At 38.0% G+C, this 18,849-nt stretch overlaps 1 protein-coding gene across 1 annotated transcript in view; it reads right to left on the bottom strand.

Moving 5' to 3' along the window:
* Positions 1–18,849, bottom strand: part of LOC105472784 (N-6 adenine-specific DNA methyltransferase 1) — a 545,294-nt gene that overhangs the window by 40,195 nt on the left and 486,250 nt on the right. The window contains exons 15-16 of the mRNA XM_071095535.1: positions 7,013–7,076; positions 6,793–6,863 (exon numbers count right to left, since the gene is read on the bottom strand). The gene's annotated coding sequence lies outside the window, so the exon portion shown is untranslated. The remainder of the gene's footprint in view (positions 1–6,792; positions 6,864–7,012; positions 7,077–18,849) is intronic.

The raw sequence follows: 18,849 nt of genomic DNA on the forward strand, positions 1-18,849 counted from the left end.
CCTGAGACTTTGCTGAAGTTGCTTATCAGCTTAAGGAGATTTTGGGCTGAGACAATGGGGTTTTCTAAATATACAATCATGTCATCTGCAAACAGGGACAATTTGACTTCTTCTTTTCCTAACTGAATACCCTTGATTTCTTTCTCTTGCCTAATTGCCCTAGCCAGAACTTCCAACACTATGTTGAATAGGAGTGGTGAGAGAGGGCATCCCTGTCTTGTGCCAGTTTTCAAAGGGAATTTTTCCAGTTTTTGCCCATTCAGTATGATATTGGCTGTGGGTTTGTCATAAATAGCTCTTATTATTTTGAGGTACGTTCCATCAATACCGAATTTATTGAGCGTTTTTAGCACGAAGGGCTGTTGAATTTTGTCAAAAGCCTTTTCTGCATCTATTGAGATAATCATGTGGTTCTTGTCTTTGGTTCTGTTTATATGCTGGATTATGTTTATTGATTTGCGAATGTTGAACCAGCCTTGCATCCCAGGGATGAAGCCCACTTGATCATGGTGGATAAGCTTTTTGATGTGTTGCTGAATCCGGTTTGCCAGTACTTTATTGAGGATTTTTGCATGGATGTTCATCAGGGATATTGGTCTAAAATTCTCTTTTTTTGTTGTGTCTCTGCCAGGCTTTGGTATCAGGATGATGTTGGCCTCATAAAATGAGTTAGGGAGGATTCCCTCTTTTCCTATTGATTGGAATAGTTTCAGAAGGAATGGTACCAACTCCTCCTTGTACCTCTGGTAGAATTCAGCTGTGAATCCATCTGGTCCTGGACTTTTTTTGGTTGGTAGGCTATTAATTATTGCCTCAATTTCAGAGCCTGCTGTTGGTCTATTCAGGGATTCAACTTCTTCCTGGTTTAGTCTTGGAAGAGTGTAAGTGTCCAGGAAATTATCCATTTCTTCTAGATTTTCCAGTTTATTTGCGTAGAGGTGTTTATAGTATTCTCTGATGGTAGTTTGTATTTCTGTGGGGTCGGTGGTGATATCCCCTTTATCATTTTTAATTGCGTCGATTTGATTCTTCTCTCTTTTCTTCTTTATTAGTCTTGCTAGTGGTCTGTCAATTTTGTTGATCTTTTCAAAAAACCAACTCCTGGATTCATTGATTTTTTGGAGGGTTTTTTGTGTTTCTATCTCCTTCAGTTCTGCTCTGATCTTAGTTATTTCTTGCCTTCTGCTAGCTTTCGAATGTGTTTGCTCTTGCTTCTCTAGTTCTTTTAATTGCGATGTTAGAGTGTCAATTTTAGATCTTTCCTGCTTTCTCTTGTGGGCATTTAGTGCTATAAATTTCCCTCTACACACTGCTTTAAATGTATCCCAGAGATTCTGGTATGTTGTATCTTTGTTCTCATTGGTTTCAAAGAACATCTTTATTTCTGCCTTCATTTCGTTATGTACCCAGTAGTCATTCAGGAGCAGGTTGTTCAGTTTCCATGTAGTTGAGCGGTTTTGATTGAGTTTCTTAGTCCTGAGTTCTAGTTTGATTGCACTGTGGTCTGAGAGAGAGTTTGTTATAATTTCTGTTCTTGTACATTTGCTGAGGAGTGCTTTACTTCCAATTACGTGATCAATTTTGGAGTAAGTACAATGTGGTGCTGAGAAGAATGTATATTCTGTTGATTTGGGGTGGAGAGTTCTATAGATGTCTATTAGGTCTGCTTGCTGCAGAGATGAGTTCAATTCCTGGATATCCTTGTTAACTTTCTGTCTCATTGATCTGTCTAATGTTGAGAGTGGAGTGTTGAAGTCTCCCATTATTATTGTATGGGAGTCTAAGTCTCTTTGTAAGTCTCTAAGGACTTGCTTGATGAATCTGGGTGCTCCTGTATTGGGTGCATATATATTTAGGATAGTTAGCTCTTCCTGTTGAATTGATCCCTTTACCATTATGTAATGGCCTTCTTTGTCTCTTTTGATCTTTGATGGTTTAAAGTCTGTTTTATCAGAGACTAGTATTGCAACCCCCGCTTTTTTTTGTTCTCCATTTGCTTGGTAAATCTTCCTCCATCCCTTTATTTTGAGCCTATGTATGTCTCTGCGTGTGAGATGGGTCTCCTGAATACAGCAGACTGATGGGTCTTGACTCTTTATCCAGTTTGCCAGTCTGTGTCTTTTAATTGGAGCATTTAGTCCATTTACATTTAAGGTTAAGATTGTTATGTGTGAACTTGATCCTGCCATTATGATATTAACTGGTTATTTTGCTCGTTAGTTGATGCAGTTTCTTCCTTGCCTCGATGGTCTTTACATTTTGGCATGTTTTTGCAATGGCTGGTACCGGTTGTTCCTTTCCATGTTTAGTGCTTCCTTCAGGGTCTCTTGTAAGGCAGGCCTAGTGGTGACAAAATCTCTAAGCATTTGCTTATCTGTAAAGGATTTTATTTCTCCTTCACTTATGAAACTTAGTTTGGCTGGATATGAAATTCTGGGTTTAAAATTCTTTTCTTTAAGAATGTTGAATATTGGCCCCCACTCTCTTCTGGCTTGGAGAGTTTCTGCCGAGAGATCTGCTGTTAGTCTGATGGGCTTCCCTTTGTGGGTAACCCGACCTTTCTCTCTGGCTGCCCTTAAGATTTTTTCCTTCATTTCAACTTTGGTGAATCTGGCAATTATGTGTCTTGGAGTTGCTCTTCTCGAGGAGTATCTTTGTGGCGTTCTCTGTATTTCCTGGATTTGAATGTTGGCCTGCCCTACTAGGTTGGGGAAGTTCTCCTGGATGATATCCTGAAGAGTGTTTTCCAACTTGGTTCCATTTTCCCCCTCACTTTCAGGCACCCCAATCAGACGTAGATTTGGTCTTTTTACATAATCCCATACTTCTTGCAGGCTTTGTTCATTTCTTTTTCTTCTTTTTTCTTTTGGTTTCTCTTCTCGCTTCATTTCATTCATTTGATCCTCAATCGCTGATACTCTTTCTTCCAGTTGATCGAGTCGGTTACTGAAGCTTGTGCGTTTGTCACGTATTTCTCGTGTCATGGTTTTCATCTCTTTCATTTCGTTTATGACCTTCTCTGCATTAATTACTCTAGCCATCAATTCTTCCACTTTTTTTTCAAGATTTTTAGTTTCTTTGCGCTGGGTACGTAATTCCTCCTTTAGCTCTGAGAAATTTGATGGACTGAAGCCTTCTTCTCTCGTCTCGTCAAAGTCATTCTCCGTCCAGCTTTGACCCGTTGCTGGCGATGAGCTGCGCTCCTTTGCCGGGGGAGATGCGCTCTTATTTTTTGAATTTCCAGCTTTTCTGCCCTGCTTTTTCCCCATCTTTGTGGTTTTATCTGCCTCTGGTCTTTGATGATGGTGATGTACTGATGGGGTTTTGGTGTAGGTGTCCTTCCTGTTTGATAGTTTTCCTTCTAACAGTCAGGACTCTCAGCTGTAGGTCTGTTGGAGATTGCTTGAGGTCCACTCCAGACCCTGTATGCCTGGGTATCAGCAGCAGAGGCTGCAGAAGATAGAATATTTCTGAACAGCGAGTGTACTTGTCTGATTCTTGCTTTGGAAGCTTCCTCTCAGGGGTGTACTCCACCCTGTGAGGTGTGGGGTGTCAGACTGCCCCTAGTGGGGGATGTCTCCCAGTTAGGCTGCTCAGGGCTCAGGGACCCACTTGAGCAGGGAGTCTGTCCCTTCTCAGATCTCAGCCTCTGTGTTGGGAGATCCACTGCTCTCTTCAAAGCTGTCAGACAGAGTCGTTTGCGTCTGCAGAGTTTTCTGCTGTGTTTGTTATTGTTTACTGTGCCCTGTCCCCAGAGGTGGAGTCTACAGAGACAGGCAGGTTTCCTTGAGCTGCTATGAGCTCCACCCAGTTCGAGCTTCCCAGCAGCTTTGTTTACCTACTTAAGCCTCAGCAATGGCGGGCGCCCCTCCCCCAGCCTCGCTGCTGCCTTGCCGGTAGATCACAGACTGCTGTGCTAGCAATGAGGGAAGCTCCGTGGGTGTGGGACCCTCCCGGCCAGGTGTGGGATATGATCTCCTGGTGCGCCTGTTTGCTTAAAGCGCAGTATTGGGGTGGGAGTTACCCGATTTTCCAGGTGTTGTGTGTCTCAGTTCCCCTGGCTAGGAAAAGGGATTCCCTTCCCCCTTGCGCTTCCCAGGTGAGGCAATGCCTCACCCTGCTTCAGCTCTCGCTGTTCGGGCTGCAGCAGCTGACCAGCACCGATCATCCGGCACTCCCCAGTGAGATGAACCCAGTACCTCAGTTGAAAATGCAGAAATCACCGGTCTTCTGTGTCGCTCGCGCTGGGAGTTGGAGACTGGAGCTGTTCCTATTCGGCCATCTTGCTCCGCGAGCCCAGAATTCTTCTCTGTTCTTTTCATTGTTAATTTAACTAATTGTCTATCACATTTGTTTATTTTTTCAAAAAACCATTTTTTCTTTCATGGCTCTTTTGGTTTTGTTTTTTTTTTTCTTATTATTGTTGTTTGAATTTCACTTAGTTCTGCTGTGATCCTTGTTATTTCTTTTCTTCTTTTAGCTTTTGTTTTGTTCGTTTTTCCAGTTCCTTGAGGATGACATTAGGTTGTCAATATGTGTTCTTTCAGACTTTCTGATGTAGGCATTTAGCACTATAAACCTCTCTCTTGGCAGTGCTTTTGCTGTATGCCAAAGGTTCTGATGCCTATGGTGGTGGACAAGGTGGGAAAGACTTCCTCTTCTTAAGACCCTTCATATGCACCAGGGCTTTCTAACTGTTGGAGTAGAGCTGAAGACTTTCCCTGCTCAACTCAGCACTTTAACTGTGCCACTGCTGAAAGCAGCTTTCCACCAGCAGAAAGACCTAGTGCTCAAGGCCTGCCACCCAGATTCTTTTGTCCCACATGGTGTTCCCTTCATGTGGTGCACTTCTGCCTCCTCTAGACTACCGTGAGTGTTGTTGCTCCTCTGGGTCTAGCTACCCAGCGAAGCTACAACACTCCAGGCTGGTGCTGGGGAATGTTTGCAAGGGGTCCGGTGATATGACCTGTCTGAGGCAATATCTTTCGTGTATGTGGGATTTCTGGTGTTTTGAAATAGTTCTACAATGAACACTTGCTAGTTTTGTCATCAGAAATAAATTCTTTCAGTGTAGTGCAAGTAAGTTCTATGTTTTCAGGCATTTCCTCAGCCTCTGTCCACAGGCTAATCTAAAAATGTGAAGGATGTTTGTATTGGCAGATTGAGATGTGAATTGTGCATACAAAGGTAGGAAAAGGTGGAAATAATGTTAATCCAAATGCCTTTGTGGAAAAGAAATAAGTTGTGGCATGAGACATGCCTTCAAAGTTAATTAGGTAATGATTAGCCTAAAGAAGCAAAAGGTCAAAGTTGCATAGTTTTAGCGATAAATCGTAAAAGATTCATTAACAGAAAATGAACACAGGAAGTGCCAGAACTAACCATGAGTCCCTGGTTCTTGTAACTTAAAAGGTCACCTTCTGATCATTTTAACTAATATTCCTCCATCCAAAATTATGAGGAAGAAAATTGTGCTCTGCTCCAAAACACAGGTAAAAAACATGATGTCAGAGTGAAGAGGTTAAAAATTAACATTTTTCTAGTTGCATTTAGTGAAAATGTTTAATTTTCAAAATCAGTGAAACAAAGGTAGAATGCATAGGAATTTGAGACCAATTGGAAAGGAGAGTTCTGTCAAAGCCAACACTGAATCCTCTGGTTGACTGAAGAATGGTAGTGCCAATAACAAAAATTCATAATAGCATTTGAGAGACAGAGAGAGAGAAGTGCCACAAGGCAGAGATGGTTTCAAGAGAGGAAACGCTGACTTTAGTTTGGTTTGTGTTAAGAATGTCTGTCCATATGGAAATACACAAAAGGTGGCCAGGTTTAGTGGCTCACCCCTGTAATCCCAGTGAGGCAGGAGAATAGGGTTTGGTGAGACGAGGAATGTAAGGACTTTCTAGAACTAAATCACATGAAAACATTACAGCTATGACAGGAAATATCTTCTCCGTTTACATAGGGAATAGGCTGAATACATGACTTTGTAACTTTACTTCATCCTCTTCACTTACATAGGGCATACACCAAGTAACCAATGGAAACCTCTAGACAGTATTTAAACCCCCCAAAAAATCTGTAACAGGACCCTTGAGCCCCTATGCTCAGGCCCACTCCTGCACCGTGGAGTGTACTTTCGTTTTCAATAAATTTCTGCTTTTGTTGCTTAATTCTTTCCTTGCTTTGTTTGTGCATTTTGTACAATTCTCTGTTCAAGACACCAAGAACCTGGACACCCTCCACTGGTTAACACCGCACTTTGGGAGACCGAGGCAGGCAGATCACTTGAAGCCAGAAGTTTAAGACCAGTCTGGTCAACATAGCAAAACCACCAAAAATACAAAAAATTAGCCAGGTATGATGGCATACACCTGTAGTCCCAAGCTACTTGGGAGGCTGAGGCAGAAGAATCGCTTGAATCAGGGAGGCAGAAGTTGCAGTGAGTCGAGATTGCACCACTGCACTCCAGGCTGGGCGAAAGAGCTAGACTCTGTCTCAAAAAAGAAAGAAACATATAAAAGGTAGCTGAAAATTAGAACTTACAGGAGCTATTCAAGCAGGTGAGAACAAGTTGGATTATCATGCACAGCAACCTGATCACTGAAGCAACGCCCTAAACTGCAGATTCATGAAAACTAATAGATCACAGATAGGGAGGGAGTAGCAGCAGAATTCAGAGAGCTTGTTGAGACAGAAGCAGGGGGAAAGAATTTTAGGGAATAGAATTTGAAAGAGGAAAAAAGAAAAAACACAAAATGAGAAAAAATATTTTGGAAAAACAATACGTACCCACATAAGAGATATAGGACAAGTTTGTAGAAGAGCCGATCAAGATAGCTTTATTAGTCCCTGGAAAACCTCTGAAATCACAAAAAAAAAAAAGGAACAGAGAAATATATTTTTAAAATTGTGACATTATCCAAGACTGGATCTTGAGTGAAGAGCAGTAAAATATTAATGAGGTTACTTTATGTTTTAGAAAATACATAGACTTTGGAAGCAAATATACCTGTGTTTGAATATTGACCTGGAAGACTTTGAATCTTGAAACTCTTTGAGCTTCATAGTTCTTTCTGTATAAATTAGAGAGGACTATACTTAGTTCACACAATTATTTTGAAAAGTTCAATGAATACAAACACATAAAATTCAAAGCATGCCGCAGGACACATAGTTGTCATTCAATAAATATTACCTCCTTTCAAGGATATAGGTACTATTAACCATACATTACAGATAAAGAAACTATTTATAACATACAGTGCTTGTTCCCTTCAACTGATACTTACTGAGCCTCTACTATGTAACAAGGTATGGTTGAATTGCAAGGCAAATGGTCCTGCACAATCTTCTGGCAAAGAAAGGCAAATAATAAACAAAAAAGTAAATACAGATATCATATAAAGATGAGTGCAATTCAGAAAAAAAAACTGCATGGTTTTATAAAGGTATCTGGGTGGCTAGCTTAGGTTAGGTTGTCAAAATGCTTCACCAGAGAGGTAGGAAGAAGGAATCAGGCAGCCTGTGAAGATTAAGTTGAGGGCTATTCCAGGAAAGGTCAACAGCCAGAGTAAAGGACTTAGGAAGAGTATGACGCAACTGGCACATCCAAGGAACCCAGGGAATGTTTAGTCTAGCTAAGGGTTTTCAGTGGATGAGGGGAAGAGAGGAACCAGGGAAGTTAGAGTGGCCAGATCACACAGGGCTTGGTAAGCCAGAGTAGCCTAGGTGTTAGTCCACATGAAATTGGGCAGCATTGGAGTACTGTAAACGGGCCGCTAAAATAATCTGATTTGTGTTTTTCAAAGATCCCTCTGACTACTGGGTGAAGAATAGACAGCTAGGGGAAAAAAGCCAAAAGAGGAGACACATCAGGAGGTTATTGTGTTCACGTTTAGAGGAGAAACAAGGACTACTTAAGCAAAAGAAGTAGAGCTACAGAGGAGGAGGGGAAGATATATCTTTGGGGTATGCTTAACAGAACCTGCCACCAGATTAGATGTGTGGGAAAGGTAAGTATCAAGGGTAACCCTTGGATTATTGTTGGGTACAAGTGACTGCTTGGGTGCCAATTAACAAGATCAAAAAGCAGAAAGTCGGGGGGCAAAGAGAGGACAAATGGGTGGAGAGAAGATGCTAGATACTCAATTGGATGAATATATCTTGAAAAGTTTTGAGGAGATTCAGAAACAGCAATTTAGAACAAATTTTAAACCACAGAATGGAATGAGAACTCTGAGGGAGAGTGTACAAAACTGGGAGAGAAGAAAACCCAGCATTCCCTCTGGGGCATGTCAACCTTTCGAGATCACACAAAAAAGGAATAGGAAACTGTGAAAGAGAAAAAGAATAGACAAGTAAAGCAGAAGGAAACCCAGAAAAGTGTAGAATCAGGCAAGCCAGGAGAGGAAGATGTTTCAACGAAGGGACCATTCTGTTCAGTGCTGAGATAATAAAGTATCTATAATAATTTGAAAGGTGAGTCCATTGAATTTGAAAGCATAGAAGTTATGAGTGACCTTCATAAGAAAAATCTTTGTGAAAGGATGAGAACTGGAGGCCAAATAAGATTTTGTGGCCGGGCACGGTGGCTCAAGCCTGTAATCCCAGCACTTTGGGAGGCCGAGACGGGTGGATCACGAGGTCAGGAGATCAAGACCATCCTGGCTAACACGGTGAAACCCCGTCTCTACTAAAAAAATACAAAAACAAACTAGCCGGGCGAGGTGGCGGGTGCCTGTAGTCCCAGCTACTCGGGAGGCTGAGGCAGGAGAATGGCGTGAACCCGGGAGGCGGAGCTTGCAGTGAGCTGAGATCCGGCCACCACACTCCAGCCTGGGTGACAGAGCGAGACTCCGTCTCAAAAAAAAAAGAAAAAAAAAAAAAGATTTTGTATCATTTTCCTATACAGCAACATAGCCTAGGCATGCTCCATATATTAAATGTTAGCCAAGGAATGACTTAAAATACTGTATTTATTTTCTTTATACAATTATGTTTCAATGTTTTTCATGCATAATTTTGTTTAATCAAAAATGTTTATATTCTACTTTAAATCTTTTTCTTTTCCTTATGTTTTCTACCTTTCATTCAACATCAGCTCTCCTCCACCACAAGGTAGCCCACATTGCAACGCAGTAGTGATCTTCAGTATCTTTTCTGTGCCTAGTCTCATTTATGTACATAGATGCATACCTGTATACAGATATATAAGGCTTAGATTTTTGTCCATATATTGTTTTACCTAAATGGAATCATACCATAAATACTTTCTGAGTCTTGCTTTCCACTCACCTCTATCTCACAGAAACCCTGAGTCAATTAGCATAGCTTAAATCCACTCTTTTTTAACAGTTGGGTTATATTCTAGATGTGAGTTTGCTATAATTAAACATTCCTCTATAGACTAGCATTTACTTTGTTTTCAATCAAACATATGATGATTAGTGGTGCCAAAATACATCAAAACTTTATGAGTATTATAATTCTCTTTATTTGAATGTTTATGTCTTTACCACATTTCTATTTTAATTTAAAAAATACCTGTGAACATTTACACATAAATCTTTCACATATCTCTAATTCTTTTCTTAGGATAGATGCTTAGATATAAAGGCAAATGGCTTGGGCATAAAAAGTATTTGAAGAAATCTTGACAAATGATGCTAAATATCTTTCTAGGAAAGTAGAAATTTGTATTCTTACAGAAGATAAGAGTGTTAAGATCCCTGTTCCATGCCATCAGAACTCATCTGAGCATTATCTGAAGCAACTATGCCATCACTGAGGGAAGATGCCTCATAACTCTAACAGAGGTCTGACTTAAGTGCCAAGGCTGATCTAAACAAAGCAGTCAGGAACACACTGGCTAGGATTCTCCTGACCTCTTCTTTGTTGCCATAGTTACCTTTATCAATAAATGACCAAAGATGTAACCGAGGCATTGTTGTCATAGTTAACTGGATGGCAACAAACTGTTGTTGAATAAATTAGTGTCCCAATTAAGAGTCTTTCCTATTTTTCAGCACCTTTCCAATCTGTGACAGGCATTTCCTTTCAAAACACTGACAGAGTAAAATAATGTGAACTTCGTTAGAAATGAGAATCCTTGGCGTCAGTTTAAAATCTTGACACCCAGGAGAATGAAAATTGTAATTTCTATTAATTATCCCATGAGGTTTTGCTAAAAAAGCGTCTGTTTTCTAGCCCTGCACCTTGTATCCTAACCAAAATATAATTGTCTATGATTAAAGCCTGGTTGTCTGCCTTCCTGAATCTTGGGCATCGGAAGTCAGTTTTCTGCTGCTAATCTCCTTTTGGGACAGCTCTCTAGAAGAACTCTAGAAAAGTTTGTATTGCAGAGTCTTGCATGGAGTTAACTGGCAGACATTAAGAACACAAGATAAACTCTGTTGAGTCAGGCACTTTTGACTTTCAGAAAATTTTTCAATCTTTCCCCTGAAAATTAGGAGCTCTGGAAGGTTTTATTTCCTATGGAAAATAGTAAAATGCTTAAAAGAAACAGAACACATTTAACACAATTCCTTATTTGAATCAGATTTATTTAATAATCACAATCTAATTTTAGATAGTTTCTGTTTTCCAGAAAATGCAAGTTAGAGATCATTAGAGCAATTAGTACAAGATAAACTTTAGAATATTGCATTTGGCCAGACCAGATGTAAAATCATTAGGGAATAAACATAACCATGTTTCATAGAAGCCCAATATTCAGCCATTAGATGAGTTTTAGATCTGATGACATAATGACAGGCCTCATTTAAAAAGACTAATAACTTAGTGAAAACCATGTGTATTTCTACAACACTATTTGCATTTTACTAATTTAATCTCACCCATTAACTGAGGGTGCTGACATTTTAGCCAGTGTGAGCATGAGAAACAGATGACTCATGTATGATCTAAATGCACCACATCAAGATCACTAGTTGAGTTGTATTCAGAAGGGCTGAAATAATGTGTTATTGTCCAAAACACCATAGTCATATAAAAACAGGCAGTATAGCAGATACTTGAAAAAATATTTTTTGGATGAATAAGGGAAAATTTTAATATTTTACAGGCTATAAGTTGCTTTCATTCCCATTTCTTCAGCATCTGTTGTTACTAGGCAATGAACTAGTTTTTGAGATGCTAAGATAGATAAGATAGAGTATCTCTTTTTAGAAGCTAGCTTAATTCTAAACCCTGTAATCCAGGAATCATGAGTATTATTAAGCCATTTGTACAAGAGCTGAAAAGCAGTTAAATATGATCAAATGAACTGTCCAAGTCATGGAGTGCTAAGTGGGAACATTAGGTCCAATATTCAGGCTTTGAAACTCAGTCCAGTGTGCTTTATACTATCTTTCTCTAACCATCTTCCAAATTACTGTTTCTTTTTATGACAATATCATCAATGATCATATTTAAAATAAGACATTGAAAGATTCAAATGCATTCAATGCCTCAGTTATTTGCATTTTGGTATAATGACAGACTGTGATGAATAATTTTTTTAACAGTACAGACACATTTACTTTGCATCTCCCATTGCTTTTGGCACAGCTGTTAGTTGCTCAATAAACATATAGTAAACAAGATTATATAGACGGTTTATTGTAAGTGTGTTGTAAACGTGCCAGATGGCATATTTAAAAGAGCAAACTATCCCCATGATCCAATTAGCACATAAACAATTAAGATTGATTTCCACCATAAAACTCAAATGTGTCCTTTTGTAATGCTGAGTACCATTCAAAACAAGTAGGTTATTATCATGTTCAAAATATATATAAAAATAACTGCATGACATTTTCAGTTTAGCTGTATGAATAAATTCTGGAGATCTAATGTACAGCATGGTTACTATACCTGTATTACATATTTGAAATTTGCTAAGAGATTAGATCTTAAATGTTCTCACCAAAAAAATGTAACTATATAAGGTGATAGATATGTTAATAAGCTTGTGACAATCATTTCACAATGCATATATACAAAATATTTCACCTTAAATATATACAATTTTTATTTGTTAATTATCCCACAATAAAGCTGGGAGAAATTCTAACACAAACAAAAAAAAATTAACTGTACATTGAGAGTTTAGATCATTCTGGTAAATCATCACAGGTTTACAAACTCAGAGCAAAAGGGAAATTCAACACTAACAAAAAAGAAAGTTGATATTCCACAGGCAGGAATTCTTACTTAAAATGTAAAATATAACGAATACTTTGTTTTTCAAGAGGATCAACTCACTGTTGCACTGAAGCTGGGATCCCATGCCACACAAAGAGGCATAGAAGGGACCAGCATAAACCATGGAAGGTAGAAAATAATCCAATATCATTTTCCATTAACTAAATTACATCATTGTCTATCTTGTAGATAGTCACAAATAAGATGTAAAATGAAGAAAAAAAAATTAACGTTTTTATTTTGAGGGCATTCTCAGAGAATAAGACGCTATTCCCTGAAATTAAATGATTTTCTAACCTGGCACTAACCATTCCGAGGCCAAGTGTTATTACTTCCTAGCGTTTCTGATGGAAGTTTTACCAACTTAATTCAATGTTTCTATGGACAGTGTTTAGTTAACACGAGTTATCCTTTTATTGATGACTTGACAATGTTGTTATGAAAATCAGCTTATAGTTTTTCTTTATATTCAATCAGCCCTTCTCCTCCTTTGTATTCTGCTCTTTCTTCTGGTTTTTCTTTCTGGAAATTATTTCTTTGGAAACCCTTTTCTATTTTTACTTTTCTGTTTCTTATCTGCTACTGATCAAAAAAATAAAACTAAGACTCTTATAATTGTGAGTTAGGTAAAAGTAGATATACATTAAAAGCATGTTTCAATAACTCTTTTATAAAATTAAACAAATGGTTTAATCACATGAGAAATTGTGCCGTTTTTTGAGATGTGGAAGACTGAAGAGAAGCAAATTTGGAGAGGAAAACAATTAATTATTATTTGTTACTGGATACTTTTGTCCATTCAATATCCAAGTGGATAAACTGACTAGTATGTTGAGCAAATCAATCTTGGATGTCACCATTGAGATGTATGCTGGAGATGTAGTTGGGGGAGCTACCAGAATATTGATGGTCTATAAAGCAATGGGACCAGGTGAGATTATTAGGGAGTGATGGTAGATATGGAGGAAAAAAAGTAGATCACTGAGGCTTGGACCACTCCAACATTGAGCAATCAGGAAGAGGAATGGAATTCACAAATGAAACTGAAAGAACAACCCTTGAGATAGAAGAACAACCAAGAGGATGGGCTTTAAAAGCTAAGTGAAAGAAATGTTTCAAAACAAGTGTTTGATCAACTGTGGAGTAAGATCAAGATTGAAAATTGACTATTGGATTTGACAACATGGAGGTTATCAGGTCTTACTCAGGACAATTTGGGTAGAAGTTTGGAGAAAAAAAACAAACAACCAAACTAATGTAGGCTTCAGAGAAAGGGAGAAAAAGAAACAGAGTTGGTGAGAACATATAACCCCTGTCAAGACTTTTTTTCAAAAAAAAATAAATAGCTGAGAAATGTGCCCAATAACTGGACAGGAAAGTAGGACCAAGAAAGGACTTTTTTTTAAAACATGGAAGATTCCAGAATGTTGTATATTGAAGAAAATGCTCAGAAGGGAGGAAATATTGATGATACAGGAAAAAGAAAATATTATTTTATATGAGGAGTGAAGAAATGAAGATGTTGAGGATGACCTGTAAGTTTTTGGCTTGTGTACCTGAATGAATAGTGAAAATCTTTACCAAACTAGAAAATAGTGGAAAATTACAAGTTTACAAGAAAGTTCATGTTGTAACATAGGTTAAGTTGCAGGAGTTTGAGTTATCTAAAAGATACAAGTAGACACAATGGATCCTAGAAGAGAAATTAGATCTAAAGAAACTTTAAGACAACTGGACATGGTAATAACTTAAGCCAAGGGTGAAGGCAAGATCTCCAAGGTCCTCTTAATTTTTTGTGGTTAAAGGATCTCCTATATCCATGAACTTATCACCCTAATTTGGGAAATAAAGAAACCATATTTTAAGGGCCTGTTTTATATGTTTTGTACAGGATATTACTATGTGTGATGAATGTTTTAAATACTGTGAGATTGTAAAGTTAATGTTATTTTATAGATGAAGGAACAGAAATTTAGAGAAACCATGTGACGTTCAAAATGGTAGAGATGGAATTGAATCTAGGCTTATCACAACCCAATGCCTGTTCTGTCTTTCAGCTACATGAGTTGGGATTTTTTATGATCCCCTCTGACCATTACAGTTACTTCTTAATAGGTTTTCTGATTTTCTAGCACCTTTTCTGATTTTCTAGCACCTTATCCTCCATTCCTAAGCTTTTCTGTGGATAAGAATCACTTCCAGAACATTGCCCTCCCCAGATAAACCAATAGTACACACAGTCTGCACATTCAATAAGCATCCACAAGTGATTCTGATGTGCTAATTTAACAAATAAGATGACCCATTAAGCCATATAAAGGCCTTCCTTCCACTAGGGAATTGAGGAGGCAAATTGAATATTGAAAAGGAGCTTTAAAAATGTCATCTGCTTCACCGTAAGATTTCACACAGCACTCAACTGTATAGACACAAATGTATTAAGAAAAAATGCTTGTTTGCTGTAAACTAAAATGAAAGTCATAACAAAATTTCCTAGTACATTTTCTCCCAAGCTTTATTATTGCAAATAAACAACTAACTCAAGTAAAATTATTAGAGATTGTATCTTCCAAATCTTTCTTATCACAATCCCATTCAAGACCAAGAGGTATAAACTGAATCAGAAAAAGATGTAGGTATACAATAAATTATTGTTAACCATACTCACCCTATTCTGCTACCAAATACTAGATGTTATTCATTCTATTAATACACATCTGTAGTTTTGTACCCATTAACCATGTTCACTTTATCACCCTCTACCCATTACCATTCCTGGCCTTTGGTAACCGTTATTCTGTTCTCTGTCTCCATAAGTTCAATTTCTTTTTCAGCTTCAAGAAATGATAAATACTTAAGGTGATGGACACCCCTGTTACCCATTCTGATTGTTACACATTGTATATCTGTATCAAAACATCACTTGTACTCCATAAATATATACAACTATTACCTACCCACAGCAATTAAAAATATATTTTAAAATTACAGGAAGAAAAACAGTATGGCAGTAGAACTATAACAGCCAGATGTATCAATGACAAAGAATAAAACATCTGAAAACAAACAAAATAGTAATGTGGGCATAGTGAAGACAAAACCAATAACTGAAAGTAAGTAGTTACAATCAAAATAGAAATACACAGCTGGCAAATTAGTTTTGCAGAAGAGTTTAAGTTTTCCTATTTCCTTGGCAACTGAAGAAGGTTGTGATGTTAACTGCTTAGACATCTGCATCCTTAGAACCATCTCCTCCTTTAGAAACTAGAATAAATACCAAAATAATACGATGGGCCAGAATATACTACTCCTTAACAAAACCAAGTGAAAGTAATGAAATAAAGCTTTTAATATGTGAATTATCTTGGGTTTAATGCTTGAGAGGGATTAATTATTTTTTGTTTTCCTTGTTTTCTTTAGAGAAAAGTGAAAGTCCATGTAATGGCAGGAATGTCCTGAGGTTGCTACATTCCAGGTGTTTTGGGCCCTTGAGCTAGTCATTACAAACTATCCCTATACTCATAGGAGATTTTTATTATTCTTTTTAGGTTGAAGTTGGCACTTGATTATGGACACAGTTGGCTCAGAGCCTGTAGAACACTGGCATGAATACCAAGGAATAGCCAAAGGCAAGCCAGATTTCAATCACAGAACTCCTATTTCCCACATTAGAATACATTTAAACTGACAAAGGACAAAAGTCAATGATATAAAGTCAAAACTAAAAATCCAAAGGATTTTGTACACAATTCAACATTAATTGTAGAAATTTCAATTTTTTTTCTAGGTTTGTTTGTGAGTCTCTAAAAACAGATGTTTATATCTTAGTAGTCACAGTACTCAGTCTGCCATCTGGCCAGTGGGTACCTGATCTAATTTAAAAGTTCAGGGATTTTTTTCCCCCAAATATCAAGATTTGTTGTGATAATGTCAGAATTATTCATACTTTGTTAGGTACATAGGTACAGGTACAGGAAGCCACATATAAGAATCACTCAATTATTTAGTGAATTTCATTTTTTGTTGTTGTATGTGATATAAGACAAAACTTATGTGAAAGAAAAGATAATCCCAACCCCTTTGCTGGTGAGTGGATCAGGAATAGACATGGAACACAATTGTGGCCAATGCTACTGAGGGGGTTTTTAGAATAAAGTTTCTTCACATATTGTATTAGTTTGTTAGAACTGCCATTACAAACTACGACAGACTGGGTGGCTTAAATGGGAGACATTTATTTTCTCATAGTTCTGGAGGCTAGAAGTCCAAGATCAATGTTGATTTCTTCTAAGGTCTTTCTCCTTAGTCTTTTCTCTTTGTCTATCTGTCCTCTTCTTTGAAGGACACTGGTCATATTGAATGAGAACCTACCCCAGTGACCTTATTTGACTGTAATTACCTGTTTAAAGGCAGTATCCCCAAATTAGGTCACATTCTGAGGTACACGGGGTTAGCATTGATGAATTTGGAGGGGACATGATTCAGCCTGTAACATGTTTAAAAAAACACACACAGAAAAAAAATCTTAATCGTTTAAACATTGTCACTGCTGGGTGTGGTATCTAACAGGCAATGAATGTCCCTGTAGATGACAGAACAGTGGACAGAATCTAGAACCTTTCTGACATCATGAGACTGGGGCATCCTTGACTTAGGACTTCCTATTATGCATGATAGTTACTGTTCTTATCTTTAAGCAGTTGAGGTGTTTTTTTTTCTCTCTCTCTTCTGCTACAGTATCTAATTTGTATAAGTAAATACTTTTATTTTCATTGCCATTTCACAAATGCAGAAACCTTGTCAGGAAAGCTGGAATTCTGATCCTGGAATCTAGCTTCTGCCTGAATGACCATAAATAATAGGTCTGTGGCATCATAATGTTCTCTCCAATACTTAGCCTTTCATTTCAGTTTTATAAAGGCCTCCTACAGAAAAATATAAAAGCACAGACCTTAGAATATTACTAGCTGGATATTCCAGAAATCTAGATGCAAGAAACTGTCCGAAGAAGTAAAAGTATGCCATGAAAGTATTTTGATGAACAAGAAAGTGTCTCCACTAAGATAAGGTTAAGAAATAGTAAGAATGGCTACAATATAAATACACAAAAGTCAATGGATAACGAAAAAGTGGTATGTATACACGACGGAGTACTCTACAGACATCAAAAAGAATGAAATCATGTCTTTTGTGGGATCAAGGATGGAGCTGGAGGCCATTATCCTTGGCAAACTAACGCAGAACCAGAAAACCAAATACCTCCTAATATGGTTTGGCTTCATGTCCTCACCCAAATCTCATCTTGTACCTCCCATAATTCCCACATGTTGTAGAAGGGACCCAGTGGGAGATGACTGAGTCATGGGAGTGGATATTTCCCATGCTTTTCTCATAGATAATGGATCTCACAAGATCTGACGGTTTTAAAATTGGAAGTCTCTCTGCACAAGCTCTCTTTTTGCCTGCTGCCATCCACATAAGACATGACTTGCTCTCCTTGCCTTCTGCCATGATTGTGAGGTGTCCCTAGCCATGTGGAATTGTAAGTCCACTTAAACCTCTTTCTTTTGTAAATTTCGAGTATTCGCGTGTAATTCTCGAGTATGTCTTTATCAGCAGTGTGAAAACAGACTAATACACTGCATGTTCTCACTTAGAAGTAGAAGCCAAATGATGAGAACTCACGGACACAAAGACAGGCACAATGGATACTCAGCCCTACTTGAGGGTGGAGGATGGGAGGAAGCAGAGGAGCAGAAAAAAGAAATATTGGGTACTAGGCTTAGTATCTGGGTGATAAAATGATCTGTACAACAAACCCCCATGACACGAGTTTACCTATGTAATGAACCTGCACATGACCCCAAAACCTAAAATAAAAGTTAAAAGTCATTAAACTAGTTAAATGAGATTATTGTTAACAACCGAATACACAAATTGTTCTCTCTCTACTAATCTCTGTAGATAGTTTGAGCTCAGTCCTTAATTCTCTTTGGCAAGAATCGTAAATTTACCTTTAGCTACGGATTTCATTGTTCAATTGGTTTTAATTACAGGGTTTTCCATTACTCATCATTTTCCTTATTTCAAATTAAGCCTCTCTTTTACTTCTTCCCTTAAGAGGAAATGAGCGCTTGTCTTTTCTCAAACCTTCCTTTACATATTTGTATCACATGCCTTTTGTTGCCTTTCTCGAATAAACCCACTGCTCTTTCATGTCCACAGATGCCTCATCATCCCAGCATAAATTATTCCAATATTTCATGTATTTTCTTTAAGTTTTAAAAAATAGCCTGCCTATCTTTCTTCTTCTGAGATGGAATAATATAAAGAAACATAGTCTATTTCTTGTGCTTCAAAGAACACATTCCTACTTATTTGGGCCACTTTCTAGTGTTTTTATTGTGTGTGGGAAAATCCTTCAGGTTAATTCCTCAGTTTTACTCAGAACTGGAATGCCTGGCAGTGTGTTATCACCAGTTCCCAACCAGCATCAGGAAGGACAGCACCTAACCCAGCTGTAACTGATAAATAACTCCTGGCTTAGCAGAAACTCTGAGCTTGTGCATGATGGTTAAGCAATGTGATAAAGGAACCAGCTCTAGTGGAGAAACTCTGAGCTCCAGATGACTCACTGAGGTC

This window comes from Macaca nemestrina, chromosome 4 (genome assembly GCF_043159975.1).
Source record: "Macaca nemestrina isolate mMacNem1 chromosome 4, mMacNem.hap1, whole genome shotgun sequence".
Classification (NCBI taxonomy): domain Eukaryota; kingdom Metazoa; phylum Chordata; class Mammalia; order Primates; family Cercopithecidae; genus Macaca; species Macaca nemestrina.